The sequence below is a fragment of the Camellia sinensis genome, chromosome 12 (genome assembly GCF_055761805.1).
Source record: "Camellia sinensis isolate YWXY chromosome 12, ASM5576180v1, whole genome shotgun sequence".
Lineage (NCBI taxonomy): Eukaryota > Viridiplantae > Streptophyta > Magnoliopsida > Ericales > Theaceae > Camellia > Camellia sinensis.
The window spans coordinates 144,255,565-144,274,299 of NC_138972.1; the positions used below are offsets into that span (position 1 = coordinate 144,255,565).

General features: G+C 36.6%; 1 pseudogene; it reads left to right on the top strand.

Moving 5' to 3' along the window:
* The first annotated feature begins 2,219 nt into the window (after nucleotides 1-2,219).
* LOC114259704 (ABC transporter G family member 1-like) overlaps nucleotides 2,220-18,735 on the top strand; it is a 53,397-nt pseudogene continuing 36,881 nt past the window's right edge.

Genomic DNA, 18,735 nt, shown 5'->3' on the forward strand with positions numbered 1-18,735 from the left:
AGGCGAACATAATGAGGGAGAAATAGACAAATAGACAAGCATACAGAGAGAGAGATGAGTGATGAGTGAGAGAGAGTGAGAGTGAGAGTGAGAGAGAGAGAGAGATAGACAGAAAAAAGAGAGAGAGAGAGAAAGAGAGAGAGAGAGAGAGAGATAGAATGAGAGATAGAAAAGGAGAGAGAAACAAGAGATGAGCGAAAGATAGACAAAAAGAGAGAGAAATAAAGCGAAAAGAGATGAGCGAGAGAGAGACACAGAAAAAGAGAGAGACATAGAGAGAAGAGAGACAGATAGACAAATAGACAGAGAGAGAAGAGTGATGAGTGAGAAAGAGAAAGAGAAGAGAGAAAGGAAGATGAAAAAATTGATGAAAAGATATAGACAAAGAGAGAAAGAGCGAAAAGAGATAAATGAGAAAGAGACAGAGAGAGATGAGCGAGAGAGATAAAGAGAAGAGAGATGAGTGAGAGAGGCAGAGAGAGAAGACAGATGAGAGAGATAGAGAGAAGAGATATGAGCGAGAGACAACGAGAGAAAGAGAGAAAGAGAGAGACAGAGACATACAGACAAACAGAGAAGAGTGATGAGTTAGAGAGAGAGAGAGACAAAGAGAGAAAAAGATAGAGAGTGAGAGACAGAAAAAGAGACAGAGAGAGAAAAGAGATGAACGAGAGAGATAGAGAGAAGAGAGATGAACGAAAGAGACAGAGAGAGAAAAGAGATGAGAGAAAAGATAGATAAATCGAGGAGAAGCTCGATAAATAGAGAATATGAGACGGAGAGAGTGAGCAAGACGAATATAATGAGGGAGAAATACACAAATAGACAAGCATACAGAGAGAGAGATGAGTGATGAGTGAGAGAGAGTGAGAGTGAGAGAGAGACAGAGAGAGAGAGATAAACAGAAAGAGAGAGAGAGAGAGAGAGAGAGAATGAGAGATAGAAAAAGAGAGAGAAACAAGAGATGAGCGAAAGATAGACAAAAAGAGAGAAATAGAGCGAAAAGAGATGAGCGAGAGAGAGACACAGAAAAAGAGAGATGGGCGAGAGAGATAGAGAGAGATATAAATAAGAGAGAGAAAGAGAAAAAATAAATAAATGAGAGAGATAGAGAGAAGAAAGATGAGCGAGAGAGATAAAGAGAGAAGACATAAGAGATAGAGAGAAGAAGATATGCGAGAGACACAGAGAGAAAATGAGAGAGATACACAGACAGACAGAGAAAGAAGAGTGATGAGTGAAAGAGATAAAGAGAACAGAGAGAGATAAATACAGAGAGACAGGAAGATGAAAAAATGAATGAAAAGAGATGTTATATTAAAAGAGTAAGACGACATCGTTTTTTTTTGTTTTTTTTGTGACAGAAAAATATCATTGAATTTATTCAAACTATTTTGTGACTGTATATATATGAAGCTGTCTCAAAACCAGAATCACTATGTTAGGTTAGAGTTTTCCAAAAACTCTTTTGAGAAAATTATACTTTCTTGTTTTCCGTGTTATATTATTTTTACTGATTTTTTTTAATATTTAATTTTTTTAATTTTTAGACACACCTAACATAAATACACCTAAAAAGTAAAAAAATCTTTTAAAAATTCACTAAATACCAAAAATACAAAAGAAATACAATAATTCAATACATTTTTTTTTTATATTTGTATGTATTTATTAATTTTTAAAAATATTTTTTCATAATTTTTTTTTTTTTAGATATATTTAAGTAAAGTGCATCTAAAAAAAATATTTAAAAATTTAAAAATATTCACTTAAAAAAAAAACCACAAAAGTGACTTTTTGCGACGGTAAAAAATACCATCTAAAAAAACTGAGTTTTTGCGACGGTAAAAAATGCCGTCTCAAAAAACAGAGTATTTGCGACGGTAGAAAAATACCGTCTAAAAAAAGAAGAGTACTTGCGACGGCAAAAAATACCGTCGCAAATACTCTCCTTTTTTGCGACGGTATTTTTCTACCGTCGCAAATACTCTGTTTTTTGAGACGGCATTTTTTACCGTCGCAAAAACTCTGTTTTTTGAGACTGTATTTTTTACTGTCGCAAAAAGTCACTTTTTGCGACGGCAAGTGTACCGTCGCAAATAGTTCCGTCTTTTAAGCCCCATTTTCTTGTAGTGAAGCCTTTGTATATTACCCAACTCCCAATCCCCATTTTGGCACTATAGTCTCTCTCTTTCTCTCTCTCATAACCAAGCTTTTGCATGGCTTCATACTGCGAAGAAGAGAACTGCAATGAGAGTAATAGTGGGGTGTTGTTGACATGGGTGGACCTTTGGGTGACAATTTCATCAAATGGACATGGCAAATGGCAATGGCAAAGGCAAAGGCAAAAGCAAAAGCAAGGGCAAAGATGGTACTAACCATAATAAATCGATCCTTAGAGGACTCACGGGTTATGCCCGACCTGGTGAGGTCTTGGCTGTTGTGGGTCCTTCTGGTTGTGGCAAGTCCACTCTTCTTGATGCCCTCTCTGGTATTCTTTACTTCTGTTTTCTTATTTACTTATTTTTTTCTTCATCTTAATCCTTTTTTTTTTTGGCACAATGTTATAAATAAAAATCTAAAAATTGTTGAGAATTTAAAATGTGGAGCTTGAATTTATTATGAATGCAACTCATGTCACATTAAATTTAACATTTAATTTATATCAATTAAAAAATAATTTTAAGTTTTAAATGTGCCAAACATTTTTCAAAATAAAATCTTGTGATACTAACACAAGTTTAGTTGTCACAAAAACACCAATCACTAGGAGTGGAGGTGGGCTAGGTTCAGGCCTAATACATAATAACATTGAAATAATTTCTCAAACTCGAGATTCGGCTATACTTTATTCTTAAGCTTGTTTAAAAACAAAATAAAAAATTTATGCTTATAACTAATATTGGGTGAAATTTTTAATAATTTGAGTACCTATTTAACGGCTAGTAATTTAAATTTTATAACTAATATTTTTACATGACTAATAATACATAACTTATGTTTATAAAAAATTTAAAGTTAATGTAACATACACAAAATATGTATATATATATATATTATGTAATATAGTTTGTGACTAGATTGGACTTTTTTTTTTTTTTGATCGGAAGAAATATTTCATTTAAGAAAGTCAAACGGCACTTATAAGAGTCCACTTAACTCAAAACTTACATCAAACAAAGTGAAAATAAAGCAAAAAGTACTAAGGAAGAAAGTTATAAAAATATTTAGACGTACATTTTGTACTCGTGCTCGTACTGTGAAGCAGAGCCAATCATAAAAGTTCGGCAATAAAGCATGTCCGAGATAAATCATAGATCCCAATCACAATGAGGGCAAGCTTAAAAAATCCACACATATGGACTCTAAGAAACCAAATAAACCCAAAAACAACAAACAAACAGTAGGAAAAAGAAAAGACAAAGGAAACAACTTAAGACTAAAACCAAACAACAAAACAAAAATGAATCCACAACCAAACAAAAATCGGCAACGGCGTCGGCGAATCCGACGATGGAGAAGACGACGGGAAAGAGGCGGTGAAGGTGCAGATCCGTGAAGGCCACTCCCGGAGTGAATGAATGGAAGAAAGAAACACCTCACAAAGGAGGGAGGGTGGAAAGCTAAAACTTTCAAGTTATTAGAAAGCAAAGTAAGGAAATGAAAGAGCAAAAGAGGGGTAGGGGGAGGGAAGAGGAGGCCGGAGGCCGTCGGAACTCCCTCTCCCCACCGCCGGCGGCTACAAACTCTAAAAACCCTAGGGGAAGAAAAGTTTAGAGAGAGAAGCTCTCAACCTGGACTTGAAGCCCTCTGTTTAGCCCAACTCACATTATAATCCGACCTAAATATCATTCAATTCAGACATATGAGCTTAAGTAAAGTATAATTTCAGACTTTATTCATGTCCCAAAAAAAAAAGATTTTGTAAATTCAAAAAAGCTAGGTTCTAGAATTTAATATTCAGAAATAGAAATAAAATAGATATGTGGTGGAGATTGAATTGATGAAGGTGGGATCTACCTATCTAAGCCATTAATATGAAATTTTGGATAATTTCTGAAATTTTGTGGCTGGGTCGGTGTCATTACTGGCCATGCCCAACTCTAGCCGCCATCGCAATGCATGGTGAGTTCGATTTGAGTGAGAGAGAGATTGTAGCTATAATCCGGTTATTTATATGGTTTCTCTCTCTATTTATTGCAAGAAACAAAAGCTCTTCCTAATTGATAGTACAAGTTTTCTACTATTTTATTAAAAGCTTTGTAGGGAATAAAATTTGTGCTACAGGACATTTGTTATTTGATTAGAAACAATTATCAAAATCAGAATCCTAAATTGGTTCGTTGAAGCGTTTAGAATCGGATTGAAGCATTTTGAAAAAACTTTTCTGAGAAAGTATGGACAAAATATGTTTAAATTATACTTAAAAATATGTAGAAATATTGTGAAAATGTGATTTTTCATGTAAAGTGAAAGTATAATAGTATACAATAGAAAAATTGATAGTAAAAGTTGTACATTTCATCAATAAAGGTAGATAAGACTTTTATAGTAGAAATTAGTTAATGTTGGATTTGAAATTAGATAGAAAACTCTAGTGACAAGAAAACATAAGTAAAAGCATTCAAAAATAGAAAAAAGAAAACATAAGTAAAAGGATTTTTCAAGAAACTAAAATAAAAAGAATCAGATAATTAAATAGATCTTAGGCTCTTTTATTAAATAGAGAAAAGGAAAAAAAGAAACAAATACCCAAATGATCTACTATGAAATGAGAGAGACAAAAAAGAGAGAAGGTTTTGACTTTGTTCTTTCAACTAGTTAGTTTTCTTAAATTTCTACAATATTTGAATGTTTATTTCTGTAGTTTGTTTTTCTTAATCTATTTGATTTAATTTTAAGTATTAATAATACATGTAACCATAATAATAATGCGGAATTAAACTTAACAGGATCTTGAATTCAATACAACTCAAGAATAAAACGAACATACCTTTGTCAGCCATTGAATTAGAAAAGTTGAGAAAATACCCCTAATAGTTGAATCTTGAATTCTTGACTCACCTTCTTCTCTCTGTCTCTCTTAATTAGGATGACTATAAAACTTAAAGTGATGGAAAAATACTCATGATATGAAAGGGGAGTCACCCATCTTTATATAGAGGAGAGAAGATGACCAAATAAACTCTATCAGAAGAATTCCTAATCCATCAATGTTTCCTTCTTATCTTAGAAGAGTGATTATATTAAAATTCTAATTACTGAACTTTATATATAATATTGGCTTTATTTAATTGTGGAGTCCAAATAAAATAAAACATGTAAAAATATATAGGTTATTGGGCCATACTAGAAAATAAATCCAACATTCTCCCACTTGGCCCATTAAGCCGATTATGATGCAATTATGAGTTTTTCCAAAAAATATGCAACTTATAAAAAATTTTGACTCATTGGATTCCTCACTAAAAATTTTGACACATGATCACGAATTTTAAAAATAGCCAACAAGTTCAAATATATTAGAAACTATAATATTGTGATTACTTCAGATCACCAATGTGAGTCATAGCGGTTATATAACATTTATGTCATATTTCCTTCTATGCACTACACCATTGATAACCTTCACTAACCCAGTCCTTTATCGGGATATATAATTATTTTACTGAAAGGCCCTTGTAATTTGTCTTGTTAAGACATTCCCTGTTTATCAATATTCAAATTAATGTGTACACACACTTTTAGAAACAGGAAAAATAGAAACAAAATTATTATTGCGCAAATAGTGTCAAATAAAAATAAGCACTCACAATTAACCATACACATCAAGGGTTTCTTAAAGACCCATCCTGATAACATGCTCTTTGCATGTCTTTGGTGGCAATCCCTTTGTGAATGGGTCAGCAATCATAAGAGAGGTGCTTAAGTTTTCAATTAACACTTGTTGTTTCTAGACTTTTTCTCTAACGACTAAGTACTTTACTTCCATGTGTTTGGAACGACTAGAGTACTTTCCATTCTTAGAGAAGAAAACTACTGCGGTATTGTCATAATATATCTTTAGCGGCCTGGCAATTGAGTCAACAACACCAAGTCCTGAGATGAAATTTCGCAACCATAAAGCATGATTTGTAGCCTCAAAGCATATAGAATGTCCTTCATTTGTTTTCTTTCCAAGTCATTCCTTGGACACTGTTTTTCACTTAATTTATCACCCTTTGTGATGGGTGCATCACCGGCTGAACAAAACTGCATATTGAATCTCTCCAAAACACGATCAATATATCCTTTTTGAGATAGTCCTAGCAATCCTCGAGATCGATCCCTAAAGATCTCTATGCCAATAACATAGTTTGCCTCACCCATATCGACCATTTTAAAGTTCTTGGAGAGATATTCCTTGGTTTCATGCAATAAGCCAAGGTCATTACTAGCTAACAAAATGTCATCCACATATAGCACCAAAATAATGAACTTGCTCCCACTAACCTTCAGATATATGCACTGATCAACTGCATTTTCCTTAAATCCGAAAGAGATAATGGTATCATTAAACCTTAAACACCATTGTCTGGAAGCTTGTTTAAGGCCATATATGGATTTCTTTAATTTGCAAGCTAAATGTTCTTTACCCTTCTTTGCAAATCCTTCTGGCTGCTCTATATAAATTTCTTCATCCAAATTCCCATTAAAAAAAGCAGTTTTCACATCCATTTGATGCAACTCTGAGTCATAATGAGCTACCAATGCTAGAATGATTCTAAGCGAGTCCTTTTTAGATACTGGAGAGAAGGTCTCTGTATAGTCTATGCCTTCTTTTTGAGTAAAACCCTTGGCAACAAGTCTGGTTTTAAATCGTTCGATATTGCCTTTTGCGTCACGCTTGGTCTTGAAGACCCATTTACACCCGACTTTTTGGCAGTTATTAGGCAATTCGACGAGATCCCAAACACTATTCTGTTCCATGGATTTTAACTCTTCATTTATAGCATTGACCCATTTAGAAGAATCATAACTATTCATGGCTTGTGAAAATGAGACTGGATATTTGTTAATCCCAATATCAAAATCAGATTCCTGTAGATACACCATGTAATCATCTGGAATGGCAGGCTTTCTTTCCCTTTGAGATCTTCTCAGAACTGCCGGTTATGGTGGTTCTACAATATTTTCAATGGTGGTATCTTCATGAAGTGGTGAAACATGATGTGGTGAAGGATTTTCGTTATGTTATTCGTTTCCCTTAGCTTGTGGAAAAGTCTGAGGTACAACAAATTTTTTTTGATAAGGGTCAAATGTTAGGACATCCACCATAATTTCCTCAAAATTCACCACTCGTGTTTTCTCACTTCCACTAATTTCACCATTCTCTACGAATCTAGCATTACCAGTCTCCATTATCCTCGTACTGTGATTAGGACAATAGAATTTGTATCCTTTAGACTTGTCTGGATAACCAATGAAATATCCAGATATTGTTCTTGAGTCCAACTTTTTCTCTTGTGGGTTGAAGATTCTTGCCTCTGCTGGACAACCCCAAATATGTAAGTGTTTCAAACTAGGTTTCCTACCAGTCCACAACTCAAAAGGAGTTGCTGGGACCGCCTTATTAGGAACCCTATTTAAGATATACATTGCAGCCTTTAAAACTTCACCCAACATTGAAATAGGTACAATTGAGTAACTTAACATACTCCTAACCATATCTCTAAATGTACGATTACGCCTTTCAGCAACTCCATTTTGCTGTAGCGTACCAGGCATTGTATATTGAGCACAAATGCCTTTCTTTTCTAAGAATTTGGCAAATGGGCCAAGATTTTGGCCTGACTCATCATATTTACCATAATACTCACCACCCCTGTCTGGTCTCACTATTTTAACCTTTCCATCTAATTGTCTCTCGACTTCAGTTTTGTACACCTCAAGGATGTCAACAGCCTGAGACTTTTCATGAATTAGATACACATATCCATAACGTGAGAAGTCATCTATAAATGTGATAAAATATTTTTCACCACCAAGACATGAGATGTTGAGTGGCCCGCAAATATCTGTATGAATTATTTCAAGAAGCTCATTACTTCTTGTGGCATCTTTCTTGGTGTGTTTGGTTTGCTTTCCTTTAATGCAATCCATATATATCTCAAAATCAGTGAAATCTAGGTTTTCCAAAATCCCATTTTTCACCAATTTTTTAATTCTATTTCTAGAGATATGCCCCAACCGTCTATGCCACAAGATTGATGATTTTTCATTAATTAGACCATGTTTTAAACCAATATTCGAATGCAGAGTTACTAACGATTGTGCAAACTGATGATTTAAGGTAATTTTATACAAACCATCACATAAATTACCGGAACCAATTTGTAGACGTCCCCGAACGTCCCGGGAAAATCCCATTTTGTTCATTGGGCTCACTACAGTTCGGACTCGATGTCACGGTTCTGAATCTAATCTTGCAAAGTGCAATGCAAGATCGATAAATCACCAAAGAGTCCAAATCCGACAAATCGTTTTGAAAAACAGATTTTAGAAAGAAGTGCCAAACATAGACTGCTTCGCCAGATACAGAGTCGCCACCTAAATATTTTATTTTGGGGAAATTTAGGAAACCCTAACTCGTGCCTAAGGCCATGTGTCCGCCATCACCAAAGTTGCCTCGGTTCGGGAACTTGGGTACGATTGGGGAAGGTCATTTCATGAGCACCCCCGCTCGCCCGATCAAAGATCGGCCACTACTAAGCATGATATCTTGTTTTTGAAAACACATGTGCTCTTATTCCAGTTATTAACCTAGAATTACTATGTGATGCACACATCATACAAGTATAGACTAGATTGCCTAAGTTGGAACAAAGCATCGCATATCCGTTTGTTTTGAAAATGGATTGAAGTTTGCTACTTGCAAGTAGGCTAAAACACGGGTTTCGACGAATTATTCCAATTCAAGCAACCCAACCTTCACCCACAGGCATTCAGGCAGTTATATCACATAAGCACATAGCCTCATGGTAAGCATGCTATCATGGCAGTCACTTATACGCATGCAAGGATGCTAAAGTATAAACACTTACCGAATACTTCGAGCCAAAGAAAGAAGCTAATTAGAAAACATGCATGAATCCTAACTATGCTGAGATGCCTAATGCAACACATGCAAGAATGCAACTAAGATATGCTCGGCTATTCTAAGATGGCATGTGAGATGCTACAGGTAACATGTATTCAACTTGGAATTGAAATACGATGCAGTTAGTATGATGCGCCGAGCCCGATGCAAACATACGAGCATAAGGATGCTAATTGAAACGTGCCCTAAAACTAACCATCATAAGCTGGTAAAGGAAAGGGAGAAAGACGTGGGGTTAGAAGACATACATCACACACACACACACTTGTTACAACATTGCCCTCTCTCGGAAGGTCCAAATAAATAATACAAAATCGAATTAATTAATTATTACACAATACTAGCTAATTAACAAATTAACTAAACTAGCATGCAAACTATGTAAAATGGGCTGCCTCAGCTCTGCCTTGAATGATAAAGGATGCATGCATGCCCGAGTCACCTTGTCGGGAAATCCATCGCGATGCCTCGACTCGCCTTTGTTTGCAATTGATTTCAGAAAGTTGCACGAGGCTCCAGAGAGATGAAACTCCATCCAGGGAAGTTGTGGGAAGGCTGTCGACCAGCTATGGGTAAGGGACCACCTGCCGACCACCCTTGGTGGTGAACACCAGAAAAGGTGGTCGGCCTGCCAGAAAACCTGGTCGGCCAACCAGTTCATTCTCCTGGTTTCTACTTTTTCTGCAACAAAGGCAAGAGAGAGATAAGGCAAGGTATTTTCAACATATGTGTGCCTGACCATTCTCCCCATCATTGCATAAGCTCTAGGGAGTGTAGTCCTCGATCCTCGAGCCACCAATCACACATCCCGATGCATGATGGCCGAGGAGTCGAATTGCACGACTCAATGGGACATGAATGCACATATAAGCAACTAAAACCAACAACTCCATCATGGATGGTCAAGAGTGTCGGCGATCGGGAATCGAGGCACGTTTCATCACTTGGAATATGAAACATTCCTCGTTTCCCGTGTTTAGACTAACTCCTATTCGAAACACAATGCAACAAGTAGAATGGTATGGCATGTACAAATGCAACTCTAGTATGCATTCCTAAATGTAATGTGACTAAGTGATGCAAACTTGCAAAAGATGACATGCAAGCATGCAACTAACATACACAATACTATGGACTAATCAAGGGCATACTCAATGCACGTGGATTATATGGCATGCATACACAATGCACTAACATACGCAATGTTATAAACGAGGCATATGCAATGCAATGATCGAACATGCGATAACATGGACTATATGGCATACACAATGCAAGATGGACTTAAACCAAGATGGATGGACCTCAGGCACACCCAAATCAGTGGCCATACATGATGAAAATAAGGCAACAAAACACATGTAAACATGCAAGATGCAAGGGCCCAAAGCCTAGGGCACAAGATACAACTGTATGAAAGCATGAAAATGATGAAATATGGCATACAACAACACATGTTCCAACTCTAAAATGGCATACAAAATGGTCCCGAATCATGCAAACAACTCATGTTATGCATGTTGAATGGCTCAAATACCGAAACTAGTGAAGTGCATTACACTAGAGGTATGCAAAGCAATGCCCAAATGAACAAACCAACCCCAAGCAGTCCCTATGTAGGCCCAAAACAGTGGCAAAATGGGCTAAGATGATGGCTTGAAATGCACAAAAATGAAGTTCATGCAATGGCCCATAAATGAGGTATACAAGCACAACTCTCAAATGCATTTAAAGAGTGGAAAACACGGGAACATGGCTCAAGTATAGGCTCTGAAATAACATGCTCAATGATGCCAAGACATGGAAACACCTCAAGTTAAGCATGCAAGGGGCTCCAAAACTCAAGGCTAGGCAAGGATATTACACTACAACCATGCATGACAAGCATCATTTGACCAACAGGCCTAAAAATAGAGCTGAGGTAGCCTAAAATATGAACAAAATCAGTTTAGAGCATGGCCAAAATGTGCTAGAATCAAGGGCCAAAACAATATGCAATGTAAGCTAGTGAGTATGGTTTACACTACAAGCATGTGAAGCATTTAAGTGGCCACTAAATCAGCAAAAGACAGAGGTATGACATGCCAAATAATGACAAAAAATCCACTGAAACATGACCAATGCATGCAAGAATGACATGCTCCTTTGATAAGCTATGAAGAGGGTTATTCTACACATGTAAGAGGTGAACCCTAGATGACAACACCAACTCTGGACAGAGCCTAGGCAGGCCCTAAAAGTCACCAAAAGGGGCCTGAACTAAGGCTTGGAAGTGTGAAAACAAAGGCTCCTTTGTAAGGCCAAAAATGCTAGTAGACAAGACACGGAGAGAGAGGGTCACCCCTCTCTGATTTTGGCCCTCAAAACCACATACCAACCACTAAAATTCCGCTAGATTTCAGTGGCTAAAGGGCCAAGCAAAGCTCAACACAAAGGCCTTAAGGCATGGCTCAAAACATGGCAAAATGAAGCATGCAAGAGGGTAGATGACCTCCAACAGGAAAATGGCCTTAAACAAACATGAATAATGCTTAAAAATAAAGCTTTTTTCAGTTGACAAAAAACCTCAAATAAGCATGAAAATGAGGCTAAGAGAATGATCAAAATAATGCTTAAAAAGGGAGAAAATGAGTTACCCTTGAAGCTCAACAAAGAAAGCAACTTCTAGACCAAAAACCCATCTCCTTAACCTCTGAAAATGACCTCCAAGAACCTTGGGTTGATGGTGGAAGTGTTAGGCTATGAAGTGTGGTGCAAAAGGGCCAAGAATCACACACTTTGGAGCTCAAAATAGTGAGATATAGAAAGGGATATATTCTTTTGCCTTCACCAAAATCTGAACCTCGTATACGGAGAGGGAGGCCCTCTCTTATAGAGGAGCAAAGGTTCAAGCTTCCTCAAGAAGCTAGAGCAAGGGTGAAAATCCTCCATACACGTGTATGGAGGATACAGTCTATGCCTTCGAGCTGGCACAACTGGCATCCACTCAGAGAGACAAAACTGAAGGGAGCAGGCCGACCAGTTTAGGTGGTCGGCCGACCACTTCCCTTGGTCGGCCGACCAGGGTGAGTGGTCTCCCTCAAGGAAGAGTGGTCAGCCAGCCTATCTGATGGTCTTCCAACTGAATGCAAGCTAGTGGTATGGTGAGAGACCAGCAAATGTGGCTCAAAAATCAAGGAGACTAGTTTCCCGACAAGAAAATCGGCTGGCGGGGAACGTGGTCTCCAAGGAGAAAAGGTGGTCTCCCACCCTTGTACCACATTCCAAACAATGAAAACAAGGCTCATGCCAAAAATGAACCAACACCGATGCAATGTTATAGATACACAAAGTGAGCATAGTGTGACAGATATACAAAGGGTGAACACAAAGTGTGATAGATGCACTTAGTGAACAAAGTGTGATGAACACACAAAAGGTGAACACAAAATGTGATAGATGCACTTAGTGAACAAGTGTGATGGATACACAATAGGTGAACACGAAGTGTGATAGATGCACTAAGTGAACAAGTGTGATAGATACACTAAAGGTGAACACGAAGTGTGATAGATGCACTAAGTAAACAAGTGTAATGGATACACTAAAGGTGAACACGAAGTGTGATAGATGCACTAAGTGAACAAGTGTGATGGATACATAAAAGGTGAACACGAAGTGCGATAGATGCACTAAGTGAACAAGTGTGATAGATACACTAAAGGTGAACACGAAGTGTGATAGATGCACTAAGTGAACAAGTGTGATAGATACACTAAAGGTGAACACGAAGTGTGATAGATGCACTAAGTGAACAAATGTGATAGATACACTAAAGGTGAACACGAAGTGTGATAGATGCACTAAGTGAACAAGTGTGATGGATACACTAAAGGTGAACACGAAGTGTGATAGATGCACTAAGTGAACAAGTTTGATAGATACACTAAAGGTGAACACGAAGTGTGATAGATGCACTAAGTGAACAAGTATGATAGATACACTAAAGGTGAACACGAAGTGTGATAGATGCACTAAGTGAACAAGTGTGATAGATACACTAAAGGTGAACACGAAGTGTGATAGATGCACTAAGTGAACAAGTATGATAGATACACTAAAGTAAATGAAGTGTGATGGACACACTAAGGTAAATGACCTTAAACGAAAATTCTTTGAATGAACCGTACATACAATATCGCCTGGTTGCACCAGTTTCAAATGAACCGTACATACAATATCGTGCATGAATGAGAAAGAAACTTGATAGGTACAATGCAATACAATACATGATGTTTAAGGAATGCAATAAACAAACCTAGCGGTGCTTTAGAAAGTACCTCATGGGGTGAGTGGCGATGAACTGCTCTATTCTGACGGGGATCTCCCCTCGTGCTCTTCGAAGACTTACCTTCAACTTACAGTACAAAGGCTCTGAAATACTGACAAGGGTTCTTCACGTAGAACACTTTGGGTGCTGCCTTTCTTCCTGATCATATTCACAACTTTCCCTATTTTCCAACGGGGTGACAGACTAGGTTGGTTCAGTATCCAGAATTGAGGTGCATACACGCTATCTCAACCTATGGGGCTTCCATACAGATTTCAAGCCAAGGACACACCTCTGGGTATTTAAACCAGACTTTAGTCTCGAAAATCCCGAACCTTTGCGTTCTAGGCAACAGCCATTCGAACTTTAGTTCCACCGTCGCAGTTGGTCTCCTAGGAACTCATTGCGAACACAACCAAGATGCCTCTAGCAGGGAATAGTACTCAGGGAGAGCACTTTTGATTGCTAGTCTGGCTTGAAGCAAACTTGATCTTGAGCTTGAGGTAGAGGCACACTCATACTTCGGAGCATTGGCAAGACCAGAAGAGGTACACACGGAATGCAATCTCGGAACTTACTGAAGTTGAAACAAACTCAGATACCCGACATTTTCCCTCTTTTCTTTTGCTTTGCAGTCTGGAACCTATATAGCTTCAGGTAGGTCCTGGTTTTACTGTTTCCGCATAACCTGGGTTGAACCTTGCGGTTTTACAAAAGAATGAATCTTGTTTTGCACAGATGTAGAGAACGGCACGACACTTGGAGCGCAAAACGATTTTATTTTTGAAATCGAGAGACGAGTTCTTGACCGGGGTATTGAGCCTACGACTGAACACAGCACACTACGACTCAATAATGGAAAACAAAAGGTAAACAACCTAAACACATCGAGTAACACTCGAAACGACTCAAAACAAGAATCGAGATAAAACAAAAAGACCCAACACTCTGACGTGCACAGGGAGCCTGTTTCTCTGGGTATTGTTTCCCATCCTTTCTCATTTGTGATTCTCACATCACTCGGCCCTCAGGCTCTGTTTTTTTCTGCAGTAAACAGCCTTTAACCAAATTTTACTTTAAGCGTTAGGGTAACGTCACTAAAGAGTCCTTTAGTCAATAACCAAATAAGATTCCAGGAAGGTCGGAGGAGTCAATATAGCATCCCTTCTAAATCCAACCACCTTAGGTAGCAAGCTATCTTTTTGACAGATCTTAAGAGGTATTAACACAAGATCGCATAAGTAACACGGAAAAAGGCACAAACAATATACATATTAAAGCTTTGAGAATTATGATGAACTATTGATATCACATAAGTTTTCCCTTTGGGCAAAACTTAGGTATATCTATTGTCCACTCGTCAAGAATCACTTATGTAGGTCTAAAGTAATTTATGCAATTTTTCAGCTAGTCATGTTACCTTTGGGTATTCAATTCTAATCTGTCAAATTACATAAGTTACATTATCCTACCCAGTTTATAATTATTTGAAAGTGACTCTCCTTTGGGCTAGTCTCAATCTCCTAATTATAACTGCAATTGAGAATATTATCAACCTTAATGTTACCATTTTAACAATTCTTTTATGTAGTTCTATATTCATAAGTTTTACAAATCTAGGCCACTTTGGCAGCTACTAAATTAGTAAACCCTGTGAATACGGAACTAACCAACAATATTCTCTATTCATTAATTTGAGTTATTTAATTATCATTAATTCAATCACTATTTAATGATTTCTAGAATTTATTTTATGTGATTGCAATTACCAATATGACAATAATAATAACTCTAGACAAACATGAATATATATATATATATATAATATGACAATCATGAATATCTCATATAATGGTCAATAAGAATTACACCTAATATGAATTAACCACTTTAATATTTAATAGTTAATGTCATAAAATTATATCATGATATCAATTTTAGATCATGAAAATGTATAAATATTAATAATAAAGTGTACATAATCAGACAAGATAAAACCATAATTCTTTGATGTAATACAATCAAATATTTATTTAATAGACTGAATGATTCAACGAATTCTAAAATCACTTTTAATCCGATAATTTGTAATCAATTTTTGATGTACCAAGTCAACCAAAATTGGTAGCAAAATCAGTTGGATTGTGCAATGACTAAGTAACAGTCTGAGTCAAATTTTTGATCGTGGCTTGTTTTAAAAAAGAAAAACTTGTCCAATTCTTTAATAAGAATGCAAGGTTTTAACTTTAAATTTAACCAACCAACCTATGTGGCAGATAAGTGGACTATTATCATGTAAACTTTAAAGTCATGGCTATGTATATGCTTATTGTAAAGGGTTATGGAGAGCATGTTAACAGCATAACAAAAATCAAAAAGGTGTATTACACGTTTGATCAATACAAACAAATTGAGATAATATTTTAAAGTCAATACTTTTAATGAAACAAAGGTACCGTTTATTAATAACAATATCATAAATATATTATTATTCCAAGGTGTATTGATTCACAAAACTAAAGCTCTAATACCACATGTAAGTATTAATAATATATGTAACCATAATAATAATACGGAATTAAACTTAACAGTATCTTGAATTCAATACAACTCAAGAATAAAACGAACATACCTTTGTTAGCCATTGAATTAGAGAAGTTGAGAAAATACCCCTAATAGTTGAATCTTGAATTCTTGGCTCACCTTCTTCTCTCTGATTAACTATAAAACTTAAAGTGATGGAAAAATACTCATGATATGAAAGGGGAGTCACCCATCCTTATATAGAGGAGAGAAGAGGGCCAAATAAACTCTATCAGAAGAATTTCTAATCCATCAAGGTTTCCTTCTTATCTTAGAAGAGTGATTATATTAAAATTCTAATTATTGAACTTTATATATACTACTAGCTTTATCTAATTGTGGAGTCCAAATAAAATAAAACATGTAAAAATATGTAGGCTATTGGGCCACACTAGAAAATAAATCCAACATTAATATGATTTGTTTTTCCCCTTCTCCTGCCCCCCCTCTTCTTCTAATAAGGAGCACATCGTCCTATCTGTTGTTGCAGGAAGGTTAGGGTCGAAGACAAGGCAAACTGGAGAGGTTCTAATCAACGGTTGTAAACAACAGCTTGCTTACGGGACCTCGGTATGAAAATAGACACTTTTTTCTCAATTGACTTATAACTAGCTAGCCATATTGGAGCTTTAATTTCTTTAACACTGTGGAAAATTTTATTGGGGTCTTGCATTCCCTCCCCTATATCCTCACTAAGGATAGCTCGGAGGGTGCAACCAATCATGTCAGTAAAATATCAATTAACTAAACACTAATGTCACGTATCCTAAAAAATATTCAAAATTTAAAAGGTGTTGATAAAATTCATGTTGAGTGTGACTCATATTACACCAAATTTTAATTTATATCATAATTTTGGGCTCATTTCTAAATACATAACATTAGTGTTAACTAAAAGTAATATATTGAATCTTCCGCTTCAGAGCTTTGGGCTGTTCAAGGCTGTTCAACTAGTTGGAGGAGTTTAAAAGATGGTTGTTGCCCCATATCCTTATGGCAGGGGGTCAGAAAAATTCGGACACATCATTAATTTAGCAATGTTACGTATCAAGAAAAACTATACACTTAAAGTGCTCAGAAAATGAAATGTTTGGACATGATTCAGTTTAGGTATGACTAGATCTGGATCTACATCATACGCAACATTTTTGGGTTTGTAGCTTTTTCCTTGTTAATTTTTATAATTGGTATCTAAATGTAATCCTTAGGACTTTTTAAAGTTTGGCTTTTGGAAACTAGATCGCAATACAAACTAAGTTTACCAAAACTTCTAAATACATAAATAATAATTAAATCACAAAAAATACTTGAAATATTCATGTTGGTCTAGATTTCACATACAACCACCCCCAGACCCTTGAACATATTCTAACTAATTTTTTGTTGTTTAATTCATGTACCTACTTTTTCTCCAAAAAGAAATATATATACATATAAACGGATTTTTTTACAAGATTTTCTTAGACACAAATGCAAGGATTTCATCTATATTTATTATGTATAGCATTATAAATAAATGGGCAGTGAAAAAGTTATAATTTCAACCCCCTATTAATGTGGGCCTATTATTGTTGTTTCTAAGGAAAATAATAATAATAATAACATGATAATAATTTCAATTATGTATAATATTATTCTTTTTTCTATTTATGACAGTTTTTATTTTACTACTAGATAGGGGAGAGATTAATTCAAGACATGGAAACACTTACCTTTTATTGATTTAGACATATGTAATGCAAGTAGGGATGACAACGGGTCGGGGCGGGGTCGGAGATCACACTTCCTATCCCCGATCTCCGACAGGGAACCTATCACCGTCCCCGCCTAGAGATGGCAATTTGAACCCGGTTCGACGGGGACCTAGACCGCCCTATCCCGATAAGTCGGGTTTTTCCCGAAAATTATCCCCCATAGGGCCGGGGCTGGTATTGAAAAATAGATCCTCGATGACTTTCGGGTCGGGGACGGGGATAGGTTCCCCCACCCCAAGCCTCGCCCCGAATAATCCTTGAATCCCTGTATATATTAACAATGAGAGAGACCTCTTTTTTCGAAAAACTCTATAATCCCCAAAGTGATCCACACCACTCATGGTATGGGCCCCACATATCATGAGTTGTGTGGATCACTTTGGGGGTTGTGGGGGTCCTCCAAAAAGGGGGTCTCACTTATTTTCCCACATATATATATATATATATATGTTGTTTTTCCTATTCACTCATTTACTTCTCTTCTCTCTCTTGCTCTTATCCACCGAGCTAAACCTCTTTCACTAAGATCTCTTCATCCCTTCTCAACATCACTTGCCACCATCTCCATCATCATCGTTAACCTCTTTCACTAATGTCCTCTCTCTTTTCCATTTCCGATATGGCTCTCTCTCTTCTCTCTCATCTTTGTCTTCTCTGATCTGGTGTGTTCATGGGCACAAAAGTGCTTGTTCGGTTATCCTTTGGAATTGATGGGCCAAAGGAAGTTGCAATAAAGCTTCCTGTTAGATCTGAGGATGAATCTATCAGTGATGCTATTGATGGGCCAAAGGAAGTTATAATGAAGCTTACTGTTGGTCATAAATGTGAAATTATTTTGATTATTATTGTTGTTGTTGTTGTTATTGTGGTAGATCTAGATCCCTGGAGATCTCACTCTCCTCTCTGTTCTTGTTTTTTTTTTTTTTTGCCTGGGAATTTTTGGGGTCAGG